Raw genomic sequence first — 15,599 nt, 5'->3', positions numbered from 1 at the left:
TCCTGGAAACGTGAAAGCATTTTGAAACATAAAAAATCGTTAAAATATTGAAAATTACACAAAAAAACTTAATTGCAAATTGCAGACTGCGCTGAAACATAAAATAATAATGGTAATTATTCAGAATCGTTGGACATAACACACATTTTTTAAAATTAAATAACAAATGGTTTCAGCTTCATTATTACAAGAGACGACGATTATTTATGTCCGGGAGACGAAACAATAAGCACAAAATAGTTTATTAAGTTCTTAGTTTGGGTTAATATGCCTATTTCTTCACATTCAAACTTAATCTACGACAAATGTCAGATCAAAAACATGGTTGTCGAAACTGTCAAAATACGTGAAATTTTAAACTTTGATTGAAGACGTAAATAGTTGACTAAAGATATTTTCGTAGCTTGGCGTATTTCAGGATATCGTTCCTCATACATTCCCATTAGTAATGTATGGTGAGCGATATGCTGAAATAGTCCAAGCCATGATGCGTGTAGCGTAATGTATGGCCTGCGTTATGCCTGTGTCAGGGACGCCATACTCTCATGGCTTGGCCTGTTTCAGCATATCGCCGTGCAGTGTGGGCGAACGATACGCTGAAATAAGCCAGGCCACGAGTACATCGCAAGCGTACATTGTAATAATTCAAAATCTTTGTAGCTGTATTCTGAATTTTTATTTTTCAAAAATTTACCAAAACCATTTTATACGATTACTTTCAGTAAGCAAATTTATTTATTTTATTATTTACTCTTGTTAACATAAATGCACATGTACAATTTATTATGATAATGAAACTACATACTTGTATTTTACCTACTTATATCATTAATGCTCATTTTATCTACACATTTAATAATGTATACATAAAACTTCCGTGGCGTGAATAAATAAATAAAATTACCGTATTGTTTGTAAACAGTTTCTTTGAATTCGTTTAACGTAAAAATATCACAAGAGCTACCGTATTATTTTACAACGTTGACATTTGAAACATATTTGTCAGTGTAGTAGTTCGTATTGAATAGTTTTCCCACCTTCGCGCTAGAACGTATTCTAATCTGAACGCTGTCAACATTATTTGTGGTTATGTTGACGTCAGATTGTAAACATTAAAACAATTACAATGAATAGCAAGATCTTACCTTAAAAATCGCCAGATTTACACGAAATTATGTTCTGATTATCTTATTTTATACTTAAAATGAACTTATTGCACATATTTGTTACGAAAATTCGAAAATACCACAAGCAAAAACCTTTGACAGCGAATGACAGTTCTATGGGACCAGTGTGAAGTTAGGCTCGGGCTGCTCGGGAACAAAGTACACAGAGGCCGTTATCTGATGTATTTTTACGCTACTATTTATTATTTTTGTGAACTTATCTAAATTTTATCTATTGCATATTATATTGTGCAATAATCGTATTCGCTTCATTTGAAAAACTTTCTACATTTAGACTTTTTTAACTTGCTAACTAACCATTACGCAATTTCTCCTCACTGATGACAGAGAGGATGGACCGCCAAAAAACTTCGTGATTTTCTTCTATTATAATTAAATTATTCATATACCAGAATCCAGAATTTGATTAACTTGTTCATGCCATGTCTTTTTCTGATGTCATCTACTTCTTGTTTTAATATTCTAGTGGCATTATTTCCCGCTTTCATTCGCTCTAAGTGTACAAATATCAGATCTAAGGATCCCTTTCGCAATCTTATTAATTTCGCCTGAAATTTATTCAATAATTTTACTGTCCACATTCGCGCATACTCCTCATTATAAAAACATAAATGATTTATTATTCACGCTTTTAATATAAATAAAAAATAGAAGAAATATTGGAATCTTTGAAGACAATTTTAGCGACTCTCAATCGAAAATTTGAGACAGAAAAATCAGAAAAAAATTCAGTCGCATCTAGGATTTGAACCAAGGAACTATGTAGTTATAAAGTTGTATTTTCAATGGTATTTTTTATTCTCGAAAAAAGTTACGATAACTAAGGTATTTTTATTGAAAATTTATATTTAGAATTTTTTTATATTTGCTGCAACGATTTAAAATTTGCCATTTTCAATTTTGAAATATAAAACAGACACCAAGTCTTGGATGATCAGCCAAGACAGATCTAAGATCAAGAGTTCTATCATTTAATGCAATTAAATATTGTTATATATGCTATCTTAGGTTATACTGGTTATATTAACTTCCATTTATTATTTCATTAACTATTTTATCTTAACTTTTTCGTATACATTTTCTAACATTGTTATCCCTGTACGATAACTTACACTTTCCATTATGTCTTCACGGTTTTAAATGTATACAACTTTATAATTTATATTTTAGTTATAGTTATGCATGTATCAAATAATACGTAAATACTCATTTATGTATCCAATAAGTCTGTCTCGACACACGTATATCCTAGTGAGACAGATATCGAAAAACACATGTAAATATTGATAGTAAAAAGAAAAAAAAAGAAGAACAAAATTGTTGCCAAATCCACATGTTCTTTTTTATTCGTGAATTTGGCGGCGTTGGTGACAGCCGTCTTACCAGACGTGTTGGTTGTATCTATGTCATAATGACGTTGTAGCCAATTGGAACCATTCCGGACTGAAATATGATATAATGAAAATATTTAAATTGCTTATTTTTAATACGATAATCAGAAAAATAAACTTTAAATCTTCCACACATTTTAACAGTATTCATATGTTGTGAAAATATCCCATTGACGACATCGGGTTTCTTTCAAATCGGTAGGTAAGTATACCTACAATGACGTCACACATTTTCGTTGTCATCTTTTGTCATGCTTAATTCTCTAAACAATTAGGTATATAGTTATAAAGGTACGTGCCTAAGGTTGTACAAATATATTTTTTTTGTATAAATACAGATTAATTGATTCCACTTATCGAAATAAACATCATATTCTATCCTCGATAAGTGGTTTCTTTCAAATCCTGAACAAATACATTGATAATAATAAACGTATTTTAATAAACTGTGGTGTGGCTTTGTATTCAAATATTGATTCAGGGAATGAAGTAATAAGGAAATTAATATTTTTAGAAATTCTTGTAAAATACTCTGCAAATTTACTGAAATGGAATCAAACGGAGAAAATGAGTAGGTACTGCCAATTTATTAAAATCCTGTTAATAACGAGAGGGCTTGTCATTTCCTAATAAACTTTTAGTACATTCATATATATATTTTTTTTTTATTAGTAAAAAAAGCTACACGAATTACATTACACAATAGAAAACAGTTATTAATTACATAATATAATATAATATAAGTATTTGATGTACCCCCATAAATAAGCAGGGCTTGTGTGTATGGGGGGTGTTGTTATATTGGTTTATATTTGATATGATTCAGTTCAACTGTTCCGGAATACTTTTTAAGGTGGCTTTTGAATTCGTTTATATTTGCATTCATGTTTCTATTTTTTTCTGGTAATGAGTTAAAAAATTTAACTCCGAGATATTCATGGTTGAACTGTCCTATTGTTTTTTTTACATTTAGGAGTAGGAAGTATTGACGTTTGTCTAAGATTTCTGTTATTTTTAAAGGGCGCAATTTTATTTTGAATGTTGTTTTTATAAATTTGTAATGTTGCATGGTAGAAGTATAATGCACTTAATTTTCTGACCTTAAATTGTTTGAATAAAAGTTTGGACGAATATGAATAGGGTTTTTTTTAATATGGTTTTTATTATTAGTTTTTGTGATATGTAAATTGTTTGAAATTTAAATTTAAATTGTTTTATCATTATAATATATCGGAACACGTGTTCCTGCGTTTGTTCCGTACACAATGATGAAATGCGAAAATATTCGAATTGTTTATGTTGAAACACCTGTTCCGACATCGCTATTAAACATTCGTATTTTAATGATAGTTTATTAGGACACCTGTCAATTCATTCTTTAAAGGCTTGCAGTCCCTTTTTTAAGCGTGCACCTCGAAAATTAATCAGGCAGGTAGATACCTATATAGATCGATCGCTTAGAAGTTACTCAAACAACCCAAACATAGAGATGTGTGTATTAGTGCTTATGTACGCTTCCTACAGTGATGTACTTGCCAAACGTCACTGAGAAACAGCCTTTTGTCCTGTTTACGCCTTCTTATTGTTTTTATCGTAAAATGGAAAACAATACTAACAGAACAGTAAACTATATAATGATCAGTAATTCTGTAATCCGAACTGTTAATAAGCGAGCCTGTTCAGATTATAGAATTTTAGGATTGCTGGAATCTTTAGGACGGGTTGTTTCGGAGAATTTGAACAATTCATCAAATTTCAACGTTCATTTTCGGGTTCTGTGAAAGACTTATTCAAGTTCTGTCTTTATATCATTGTAGGCTAGTTGCTCGACAAAACTGAAATAAAAACAGAACTTGAAAAAATCTTTCACAGAACTTGAAAATGAACGTTGAAATTTGATGAATTGTTCAGATTCTCCGAAACAACCCGTCCTAAGAAATGGCTTGATTTTAGAATTTTTTTCACGAATATTCGAAAAATTTTACATTAGCATGATTTTTAATATTTATTTATTTATTTATTTATTTATTTATTTATTTAATTCAAAAAACAGTTTTTACATAAAAAGCATACTCTGCACATCTCACTAGGGCATTCCTGTATCAAGATGTGCAGCTTTACAATAATATCATTTAAAAAATACATATATGTAAATTTAAAATAATAACAACATTAAATTAAATTTAAACAAAAAAAGAAAAGTTTATGACACGGACGTTTCGAGACCGGTAGACAAAAATAAACAAAATTTTAGTAAGAAATGTATGAAAAAAATAAAAACAAAAAACAAAAAAGTCAACAAAAGAAAAGAAAAGAAAAGAAGCATTATTAAGTAAGTTGGCAACAATAATATTCTTCTGTTAACTAAAGTACAAGGTACCTGTGCTGGCTTATCAGACACAGGCATAGGAAACCATACTGATAAGATAAAGAAATAAGAAAAAATAAAAAATAACTAGATAAAAAAAGGTAAATAATAACCGATAGGTAAGTAGATAATATTATAATAAAAAGTAAGTAAGTAAATATTTTAGCTAGACAATAATTAAAGTAAATATTAATACGATAATTAAGTAGATAATAATAATAATAAGTAACATAATAATAAATAACCAAAAGTTATTTTAGAAGTAAATAAGTGCATGCGCAGTAAGTAAATAAGGATTGTATCGAAACAGAGCTTCCACAAGGAATTATGATATAAGCGACAACATGGGTGATCCAAAATCATCATTCTCAGCTAGTACGGAGATTTTGACCATTTTCTTGAATGAATTTAACGTACCTATAGTTTTTATATTTTCTCCAAGCATATTATATAGCAACGGAGCTTTATATGAAAAACTCCTTTGTCCGAAGGATGTTCTGGTATACACCGGCTGATACATTAAAGAAGAACCCATTCTAGTGATGCGCACTTGTTGAGATCTTTTGGCAGTAATAGTGTTGTTGAAAAATTTACAGAGAGCCTGTATTATGTACAACTGCCTTATTGTCATAATTTTGCTTTCACTATATAATAACTTTGATGGATACATAAAATTTCTCTTATACATTATTTTTAAAATTAATTTTTGCGCAACATTCAAAGGCTCTAAGGTAGTCTTGTTACAAGAACCCCAACAGACAACATTATATGAAAGCATTGATTGAACTAGAGCATAATATACAGTTTTTAATGTAACTTTGTCCAATATGTTTCTTAGATTTTTGAAAATGTAGGCTAGCCTTCTTATTTTGTTTCTTAATGTAGTAATGTGATTGTTCCATTTTAAATTTTTATCAATAATTAAACCCAGGTATTTGATGTTGTCTACTCTTTCCAAAGATTGACAGTTACACTCCTGCACACAACAATGTATTTTTAATGAACGTTCCAAAGATGGTTGATTTACAGAGGAAATGCTAAAAGTAATATATTTAGTTTTGTTCATGTTTAAGGTTAACAAGTTTTGATCAAGCCAATTTTTGACTGCCCTTAATCCTGCCTCGCACTTAGCATACGTTTCGTTCCACGTGTCAGCAGCAAACACCAAGACAGTGTCATCTGCAAATACAATTGAAGATCCAGAAAATTTCAGTTTACAGAGGTCGTTAATATATAACAAAAATAGAATTGGACCCAGAACACTACCTTGAGGAACACCATATACAATTGATTTATTTGAGCTAATGTGATCATTAATTATTACTCTCTGTGTTCTATTTTCAAGATATGATCTGAACCAATCTAAAGATTTATTAACAATACCCATTGAACTGAGTTTTTTTAAGAGTAAACCGTGGGATACGGTATCAAATGCCTTAGACAAGTCTAAAAAGACGGCCATTGCTTTATTGCCAGTATCAAGAGCTTCTACGACTGTGGTAATCATTTTTAAAGCAGCATCACTTGTTCCCATGTTCTCTCGGAAGCCAAATTGATTATCTGAGAGAATTTCATATCTTTTTACATAAGACATCAACCTAATTTTAGCTAATTTCTCTATTATTTTTGATAACGTATTTAGCAAGGAGATAGGTCGATAGTTATTTACATCTTTGTTATCTCCTCCTTTAAATAAAGGAATAACTTCGGAATTTTTGCAATGATTAGGGAACAAGCCATTCTCAAAACTAACATTTACAATGTGTGTAATAGGTATTACTAGTTCAGAAGCATTTTGTTTGTAGACCATTGTACTTATATTGTCATTTCCACTCGAAAAACCTGATTTTAGCTCATTAATCACATTTAAAACTTCATTACAATTCGTTGGTTTGAATTCAAAGCAGGCATTTTGCATAGATTGTGTTGGATTATAATTTTTTACTAAAGATTCTTCACTGGTGTTATTTGCACTACACAAAAGATTAGCAAAATTTTGACCTATATCACTAAAAAAATTATTCACATGGTTAGTAATGACTGTTGGATTATCATTTATGGATACAATGTTATTATTTACTTTCAGTTTATTTATGGGCACTGATTCCTTTTGCAAATCCAATGCTTGTTTTATTATTTTCCATTCTTGCTTTATGTTTCCTTTTACCTCGTGAAGCTTCCCTTTATAATATGTCTGTTTGGTCGTTTTTATAATTTTAGAACACCAATTTCTGTATCTTTTATAATGTGCAAACAGTTCGATATTATTTGGTTTTTTACGACAACTCTTGTGTAATTTGTCACGTTTAATGAGGCAGTTAACAATTCCAGAAGTTATCCATGGTTTCAAGTGCTTTTTATTACAATGGATTCTCTTAGTATATGAGCAATTTCCAATATGTAATTTTAGACGTCTTATGAAATTATCAGCTGCAGTATTGACATCACTGGTGGATAAGACTGTATCCCATGTTTCCTCTTTCAGTGTCGAATTTAGTAGGTCATTATCCACAGTTAGTCTAAGCTTTACGTCTATTTTTTTTGATTTTGTTACTCTGGATTTAGGATATTTCAATAATGTAGCAAAATGGTCTGTAATACTGGTCCTGAATACAGCACTCTGAGGATCGTCTTTTGACTTAACCATAATGTGATCAATACAACTCTCAGTACTTGATGTTACTCTAGTCGGTGAAATAATTAATGGTTTTAGACCGTGGTAAATCAAAAGTGAAAGATATTGTTCACTTTTTATGCTGTTCATATCCAGAATATTTATATTTATATCACCACATAAAATCACTTCATGGTTATGTGTTGATACAGAACGTAGTAAGTCATTTAGGTGGTCAAGAAAGGTATCAATGTGTGCTTGAGAAGGAGATCTATAAACTGCTAAAACACATACATTATAAGGTAGTTGTAATTTAAGACAGTTGGCATGTGGAATAGTTATTTCTTCAACAGAAACTATGACATCATTCCGAGTGTAAACGACAACTCCATCATTTTGTAAATAATTTTTTTTGGTGCTATGTGATGAATATCCAGTAATACTTGGGATATAGATTGAATCTTTCAACCAAGCCTCACTAAAAACGATAATGCCAAATCTATGTTGTATTGCGTCGAGAACAGCTATAGTATCATCGAAATTTTTTTTTATGCATCTTATATTCATACAATATATAGAGAGAGCAGAATGGTTAAGAAATTCATTACATACTGATGGGTCATCTATGTTGATATTGATTTCCTTGTCGTCATTTAGTTCTTCATCCAATATAGAATCCATATTAATACTTTTTTATACATGTTGCTGTTGGTGGTGTGACTCATAAAACAAAAGCAAATAATATGCGATGTAATTAATAATAATAATAAGAATAATAATGGGTGTATATTAATATTTAAAAGGTTTTTTTCAGATTCATCCAGAATTATCTTTTCTCAGTCTAAGGACGGGTTGTTTCAGAGAATTTGAACATTTCATAAAATAAAAATAAAAGTTCTGGGAAAATCCTATTAAAGTTTTATTACTTTATCAACATGGGCCAGTTGCTTCACAGAACTGAAATAATAATAGAACTTTCACAGTCATTGAAAATTAACTGTGAAATTTGATGAATTGTTAAAATTTTCTAAAACAACCCGTCCTTGGTCTCATAAAATAATTGAAGGATGGTGAATACACATGTAATAAATCTTTGTGAGTACTTTGTTCATGTCAACTTGTCAACTCTGGCGACGGTAACTATAATTATAACATTTACTTTAATAAGAGTAAAACTGTACTGCAATTTATTTTTTTAAATACACCTATCTCAATTTCAATGTTGGTTTCTTGGAATCTTGAAAGTGGAAATAAACCCAGTTCCCGACATCCGATCGAGCTGAAACTCGGCAGATAGCCTCGTTATCGATGACTATTCGACACACATACGCACACACACCCATTTTAGTCAGTTCCTAGGGAGGAAGGTTGAATCCTCAGTCAAACCATTTTTTTTAATTATAAAAGACATTTTAAAAGTTCACTGCAATTAAAAGCCAGTCCCTGGGGAATGCGGTTCAAATCTTTGTCAAACCAAAAAAATATTGAGTACGTGCATTAATTAAAATATTTTTTTTCGTATTATAGTTTAAAAATGTTTGTTTATTATTAGTTGATTTTTTAAACAATTATTACCCAATCAATGTTCCATATTATGTTCACAAGTCTTAGAAGCGGGGAATTATGTTCACAAAACCTAAACAATATAACACATTTAAATAAATTAATAACTGCTACATCATTATTAAACAATTAAGATAACATTAATGTGGGGAAAACAGACTTAGAAACACCCCCACAGAATATGAAATGTGTTTTCACAATTATTTTATCAGTAAATCGGTTTAACCGGTAATAAATCATTTTAAATTGGGAGGGGGTAAAATAGAATCATATAAATAAGTCGTCTAAACGTGGTTATAACCACAGTTTTAAAATGGCATTGAAAGCCGAAACAGCTGTAACAATAACAAAAACCAAAAAATACTTGCAGTATTAGTAATTATTTTATTAAATTTGATTTTAATTAAATTAAAAAAATATATTAAATGCAGTTCTACGAATTAAACACAAAAACAATAAAAAAATCACAAGTCTTGTTTTTTTAATACATTATTTTAAAGTAAATTGCATCATTTTTTTTTTGATCAATTCGAATCGGGAAGCTATTTTTTTCATTCTTCATTACAAGCACCCGCTAAACTGCCAAAGCAGTTTGTCGGCAATATCTTTATTTCCTCCGGAAATAAGCAAATAAGCAATGTGTTGAAATTGTACTGTACTTTAGTAATTTCAAATTTTAAAAAATCTAAAAATTGTCCTTCACTACACAGGTGAACTCTTAATTGAAATTAAAACTTTTCTTTTATACCAAAACCAATAATTGCAGAAAATACCCACAGCTATTGATTTTACGTCAATAATTGATTATTAGTAACAATCTTGATAGCAGTTTCACAGTAGTGTGGATATTTCCAGCGCATAAGGAAACTGTCAAATCAACCAAAAACGGTTAAACCATCCGGTTAAATAAGTCCGCAGAAGGTATTGCTGAAAATAAACCGCAAAGGTCGGTGAAAATTTTCTCTCACCGCAAATTAGTTGTTTATTGGTGTAGGTATCCTGGTTATATACATTCCTCTTGTAGTGATTATATTAGTACATACAGCAGAATATAGATTTTAAGCTTAACCGTATAGCGGTTTATCCGGGACCTTTAAAAAAAGTTTTTTTTTGTAAATAGTAAAAGTTACTCTAGTCAATAGAAAATGTGTTAATGTCTCCTGTAATCCTGTCACGTTACGATATGTTATTTTGGTTGTCAGGGGTTTAGAACTTTATTTTGACGTGGTAGCTAAAATATTTAATCATTATTTGGCATGGATTTACCAGAAGAAATTGCTTTTGTCGTGAATTGTATCAAAACGCTTACTATTGAAGCGTTTTAAATTATGAATTGATCTGCACGGAGAAAAATAAGTATTGCAAATTTATAAAGAATCTCTTTAGAACTTCCGGTTTAAAACGGGATTGCAGGCAAATAAATTAACAGGTTTCCTGATAAACTTTTAGTAAATTACGAATATATTATCACGATGCCAGAACACGGAAATTCGAATATTTTTACCAAGGCACGATATAATATAAAAGTTTATCAGGAAATCATTCATTTGTAAGGCCTGCAATCCAGTTTTTAACTAACCGTTTGTATGTTTGGAAATCAACGACTGAGAGATTTAAGATTCATATTTAATAATGAGCAAACATTAATAATCTATCTAAGCATTGAAAGCAGTCTTTCGTCCGCTTTCTTTACATATAATATCACAAAATATAATCTTATTTGCTTTATTATGTAAATTTTATCTGAAATAAGAACCATTTGAGATGGTGGATAGTCGATAGTCTGGTTGAATGGACAGAGTACCTACGCGAGGAACTGCACGAACCAGGTTTGACATTCACGGCGGGTAATCGATTTATTTCCTTTCAACATAATATATTATGTTATTCTTATAATACTTCTTTAAAAAAACACGGATTCAATTCTCAAAACAGTCATATAAAAAGAGCGCAGAACATTTTAACTCCACAACTTTCCGGCCATTCCCGAAGCTGCTTTCCTAGCTTAGACTCTCACCGATCCCCTAGTATTATTTACTAACCAGCAGAGAAAAAATAAGAAGTCGAAAAGTCATTTTACGATACTGTGGAACGCACTTCTTTTGCGTATAATCAGTCCAGTGTCAACCGGGCAAACGATTTTTTTTTATCTTTCTAGTAAATCGAGATCCTACTGTAAGTTCCTAACAGAGGCAGTCGAACCATAAACAAGAGGTTAACCATCCAGTTTTCGTGTGGGGATTCCTGCACTACGTATCATATACGTCAGAGAGTGCGAACTTCGGACGATATCGTTCAAGCAGGAAATTATCCCAGATACGTGCAGGGAAGTAGGTAGGTACTAATGCTAAGAAGTTATATTCCAGGAAAAAAATAATGTTGCCGAACTGAGTTATTTTCCTTTGAGGTTTGCGTAAATACAAAGTCTAACATCTAAATTATGAACACCCGTCCAAGTGCGAAATGCCAACGGAAGTGGCGACATCTTGTGGCGAATTCTGAAAGCACAGTATTTATGTTAGCCTGGGGCCCATCCAAGTGCGAAATGCCAACGGAAGTGGCACCATCTTGTGGCGAATTCTAGAATTAGAAAACCGATTGACAGCGGTTAGAGTAGATGTACCCAGTATCAAGGTATAAATGCAATGGTTTTATATTGTATTATTATATGGTATTGGAGTATACTTAGACATGTTTTTTGCGTTTAGCTTTGGTGTAGCCGTCAATTACCGGATACCAAGAGCTGTTGAGCTTAGCTCCGTCGTCTCTATTGATATTAAATGGATTTTTGTAGATTTCAATTGCCTCCATAATCAGGCGTGATCTATAAGTTTTGGGTCTTCCCAGGACCTCGGGAGCAAATCCAAAGTAATGGCCGGTTTCAATTAAATGTTCGGCGATTGCCGATTTATCAGGGTGGCCAAGTTGGTGGTTGGCCAAGTGGCCAAGGCTGTTGAGAAAAGAAAACATCAAAACTGTCTTCGGAACCACCACCAAAATCCAAGACCTACTGAGGTCTGCAAAGACTAAGTTTCCTCTGGAAGCAGATGGAGTGTACAAACTCAGCTGCTCTGGTTGTGACAAGGTTTATATAGGCCAGACAGAGCGGACGATTTCCAAAAGGATAGCAGAACATTTTCGTGCTTGTAAACTTGGCCACCCTGATAAATCGGCAATCGCCGAACATTTAATTGAAACCGGCCATTACTTTGGATTTGCTCCCGAGGTCCTGGGAAGACCCAAAACTTATAGATCACGCCTGATTATGGAGGCAATTGAAATCTACAAAAATCCATTTAATATCAATAGAGACGACGGAGCTAAGCTCAACAGCTCTTGGTATCCGGTAATTGACGGCTACACCAAAGCTAAACGCAAATAACATGTCTAAGTATACTCCAATACCATATAATAATACAATATAAAACCATTGCATTTATACCTTGATACTGGGTACATCTACTCTAACCGCTGTCAATCGGTTTTCTAATTCTAGAATTCGCCACAAGATGGCGCCACTTCCGTTGGCATTTCGCACTTGGATGGGCCCCAGGCTAACATAAATACTGTGCTATCAGAATTCGCCACAAGATGTCGCCACTTCCGTTGGCATTTCGTACTTGGACGGGCCCAGGCCACAAATAAATAAGCACAAACTCGACAACCAAAATTTACACATCTTCGGATCTACCGGATCTGCCCTGATGATGGACACTGCAACGCTGTCCGAAACGTCGGCTAAAGAAGGAGTTAGCGCAACACGGCATAACACCCCAAAAACAAACAACAAAAATGCTTTTGGCCGTGAGAATCTAAAAAATTTCATTCTTGTACGCTATTTCTTGAATTTTGAAAACTTTGAAAAATAAAACAAATTGTTCCATTTTCTACAACACAAATCTAGATAATAGTAAACTAGTTGATTATCTATAAATATATCCATAGCCAAATCATAATCATTTTTTTAGTTACATCTTACTAAAAAAATAGTAAGGTACAATTTAACTAACTTCCTTATATTCTTAACTGTTCTAGAAAAAAGTTAACTTAACAAGTTTTTTTTTCTGCCAAAACCGGGTTGTTAGTTAGAATTTTCAAACCTGTTAAAAATGTACATATTTATATACCTACTTATGTTATTATCTCATTCGGAATATATGCATTCTTGGCATATTTGTATTTAGCGCAATTGTATTAATACAAATTTGGAAAAAAACATGTTATACAACTTTTAAAAACACAAACAGTATTCCACGTACCTGGTACAATGACTTTTCAATTGGCCAATTAATTTTTTTTTAAATCACAAACGTTCATAAAAAGTTGATCTAAATGGCCTTGGAGTAAGAGTTTTTACGGACTTATTAAAACTTCCCAAAAAACCAAGGAATTTCAAAAACCCGTAACCTGTAAGGCAATATTCGATTTATTGCGATGTTTTTTTTTAAATAGTTGCCTAAAAAACTTTTAAATATTTCTTGACGAGACAGGTTACATATTTTTTTATAAACATTTCCTGTCTTTTCCATGTTACCAAAATACCATTTCGTAAAAAGCGGTTAATTTGAGGCTTATCTTATTTAGGCGCGACCACAGACATAGGAATTAATAGACGAGAAGATAATGGCGAGGGGTAAAATCAACTGTTGAAGAACGAAGGGGGTGAAGCTGACTGTGATTCGTCAATAAATCAATCTGACAGTAAATAGGCATCCCGCATTATAATATCACCATTTACTTCTTAAAAGTAAAATCTGCTTTTGAATGAATAGACATTTTTACATGGGAGCGCAAATTACTCGCCACGTTATGAACAAATTTGCGAAGTCCAAATTCGGTTCTATTTTCAGAGTTGTATATTTCGTTTAAGTATTTAGTTAAGACACTTTTATAAATGTTCATAATTTACTTCCCAGCAACCAACCAGCTTTGTGTTTCGCGTCCAGACGTTTCTCGATGTGATAGTATATTATGTTTCTACAACTGATCCATATTATACGATGTGAATATGCTTAAAATAAAGTAAAATAATGCTTATATATGGAATGTAATACGACAATTGGGTTTATTCTCTTTTTCACATCTATTTTTACAAGTTTTCATAGCACAAGTCAACATTTTGCCGTGTTATTTCGTAAAATGAACCGATGATGCCTCGACCATAGTTCGCACAAGAATGATGACGTCACGTTTTCAAATTTCACTTGAGGCCATACGCGAGCACAGCCGACTCCAATGGAACCGGTATGGGGGAGTGGGGATAATACGCTTTTAATCACTTAGGGCAGGTCTACTAATATTCATATGTCTATGGGCGCGACATATTAATCGGTCCGTGTCCTGGCTATGTACGATATTCCTCGCTCAAATTTAAGCGGGCTAGAACTGTTCTGCGGCTTACCCGAGATTTAGATCTCATCCAGTTTTCTGGGGATTCCTGCACTATGTATCAGACTATATGTTCAGGAAAATATCCCAGATACGTGCAGGAGAGTAGACGTTTAGACGCCGAGGTGCTAGAAGTAACAAATGTCGAATATGACGTTTACTAAAACCAATTATGTAATTCCATCTGACCGAAATTAACGTGAATTGCCTAATTTTATCAGCATGGACAATTATATTCATGAGGGATGTTTATGTTATTAATTGATAATAAATCTAAAATAAACAAATAGTTTGGTTAGGTATTATAAACGGTTTTTTCAACGTTTATATTTATTATATATTTCATAAATAGTGTATTGATTCAGCAAAACAAACACCATTTAAAATGGGTATCGTCGCATATAGCATCATGCTGATTGAAGTAAGGAACTTTATCAAAAAATCAACTCGTATATAACATTTTGAAAGCTTTTAATCTTCCGATGACAGTAGAGGTCATAGACATATTACTCACGTAGACAATATTTTGGTTTTTCATAGAAAAAAGAAGAACATTCCACTATTAAAATCATAGACAATAGTGTAATATTGCCGATATCTAGGCTTGTGACCTGTACACGGATTATGTTCCAAGCTGCGCTAAGCTCGATATTTCAACCAAGCCGAGCTTAAAATCAACTGATAAACCGGGTCTTAAACTTTATTCCTAAATTAATAGCACTGACGAAACTATTTTCGAAAAAACTTTTTTCCGTATATCATAAATATTTTTAAGTTATGTTACTCCTAGTACATTCCTAAAGTACCTGTCTTAAAATTATTTTTCGTCCAGTAGTAATGTTTATTTATTTTTCGGACCTCACTTTTGAAAAAATAAAGTATTGCCAGTTCCATGAAGAATACCTGAATAAACAACATTATTATTTTAAACTTTCCTTACATTTTTCTTTCTTAAAGTTTTTTCCAAACAACAAAATGTTGAAGAAAAATTTCACTGAAAAAACATTTTGCAAAACATCTTTTTCAAAAACTTTTCTGACAAATATGTTTTGCAAGTTATTTTTTAAAGTTAGTTTCAGTGAAAATTC

At 31.9% G+C, this 15,599-nt stretch overlaps 2 protein-coding genes across 4 annotated transcripts in view; one reads left to right on the top strand and one right to left on the bottom strand.

Moving 5' to 3' along the window:
• ITP (ion transport peptide) overlaps positions 1 to 15,599 on the top strand; it is a 65,755-nt gene that overhangs the window by 380 nt on the left and 49,776 nt on the right. The gene's annotated exons all lie outside the window — the stretch shown is intronic.
• Positions 1 to 15,599, bottom strand: part of LOC149418695 (peroxisomal leader peptide-processing protease) — a 105,538-nt gene that overhangs the window by 79,361 nt on the left and 10,578 nt on the right. The window contains exon 1 of one of the 3 annotated variants that reach the window (XM_089638921.1): positions 1,260 to 1,311. The exons of 1 other annotated variant lie outside the window; for it this stretch is intronic. The gene's annotated coding sequence lies outside the window, so the exon portion shown is untranslated. Of the gene's footprint in view, positions 1 to 1,145; positions 1,312 to 15,599 lie in introns of those variants that run through there. One more of the 3 variants, XM_089638920.1, reaches the window with a different exon arrangement.

The sequence above is a fragment of the Hesperophylax consimilis genome, chromosome 13, assembly GCF_061612785.1.
Source record: "Hesperophylax consimilis isolate HC1 chromosome 13, BYU_Hcon_1.0, whole genome shotgun sequence".
NCBI classification, from domain to species: Eukaryota; Metazoa; Arthropoda; class Insecta; order Trichoptera; family Limnephilidae; genus Hesperophylax; species Hesperophylax consimilis.
The sequence above is the reverse complement of the archived record's forward strand: the minus strand, read 5'-3'. Positions and strand labels throughout refer to the sequence as shown.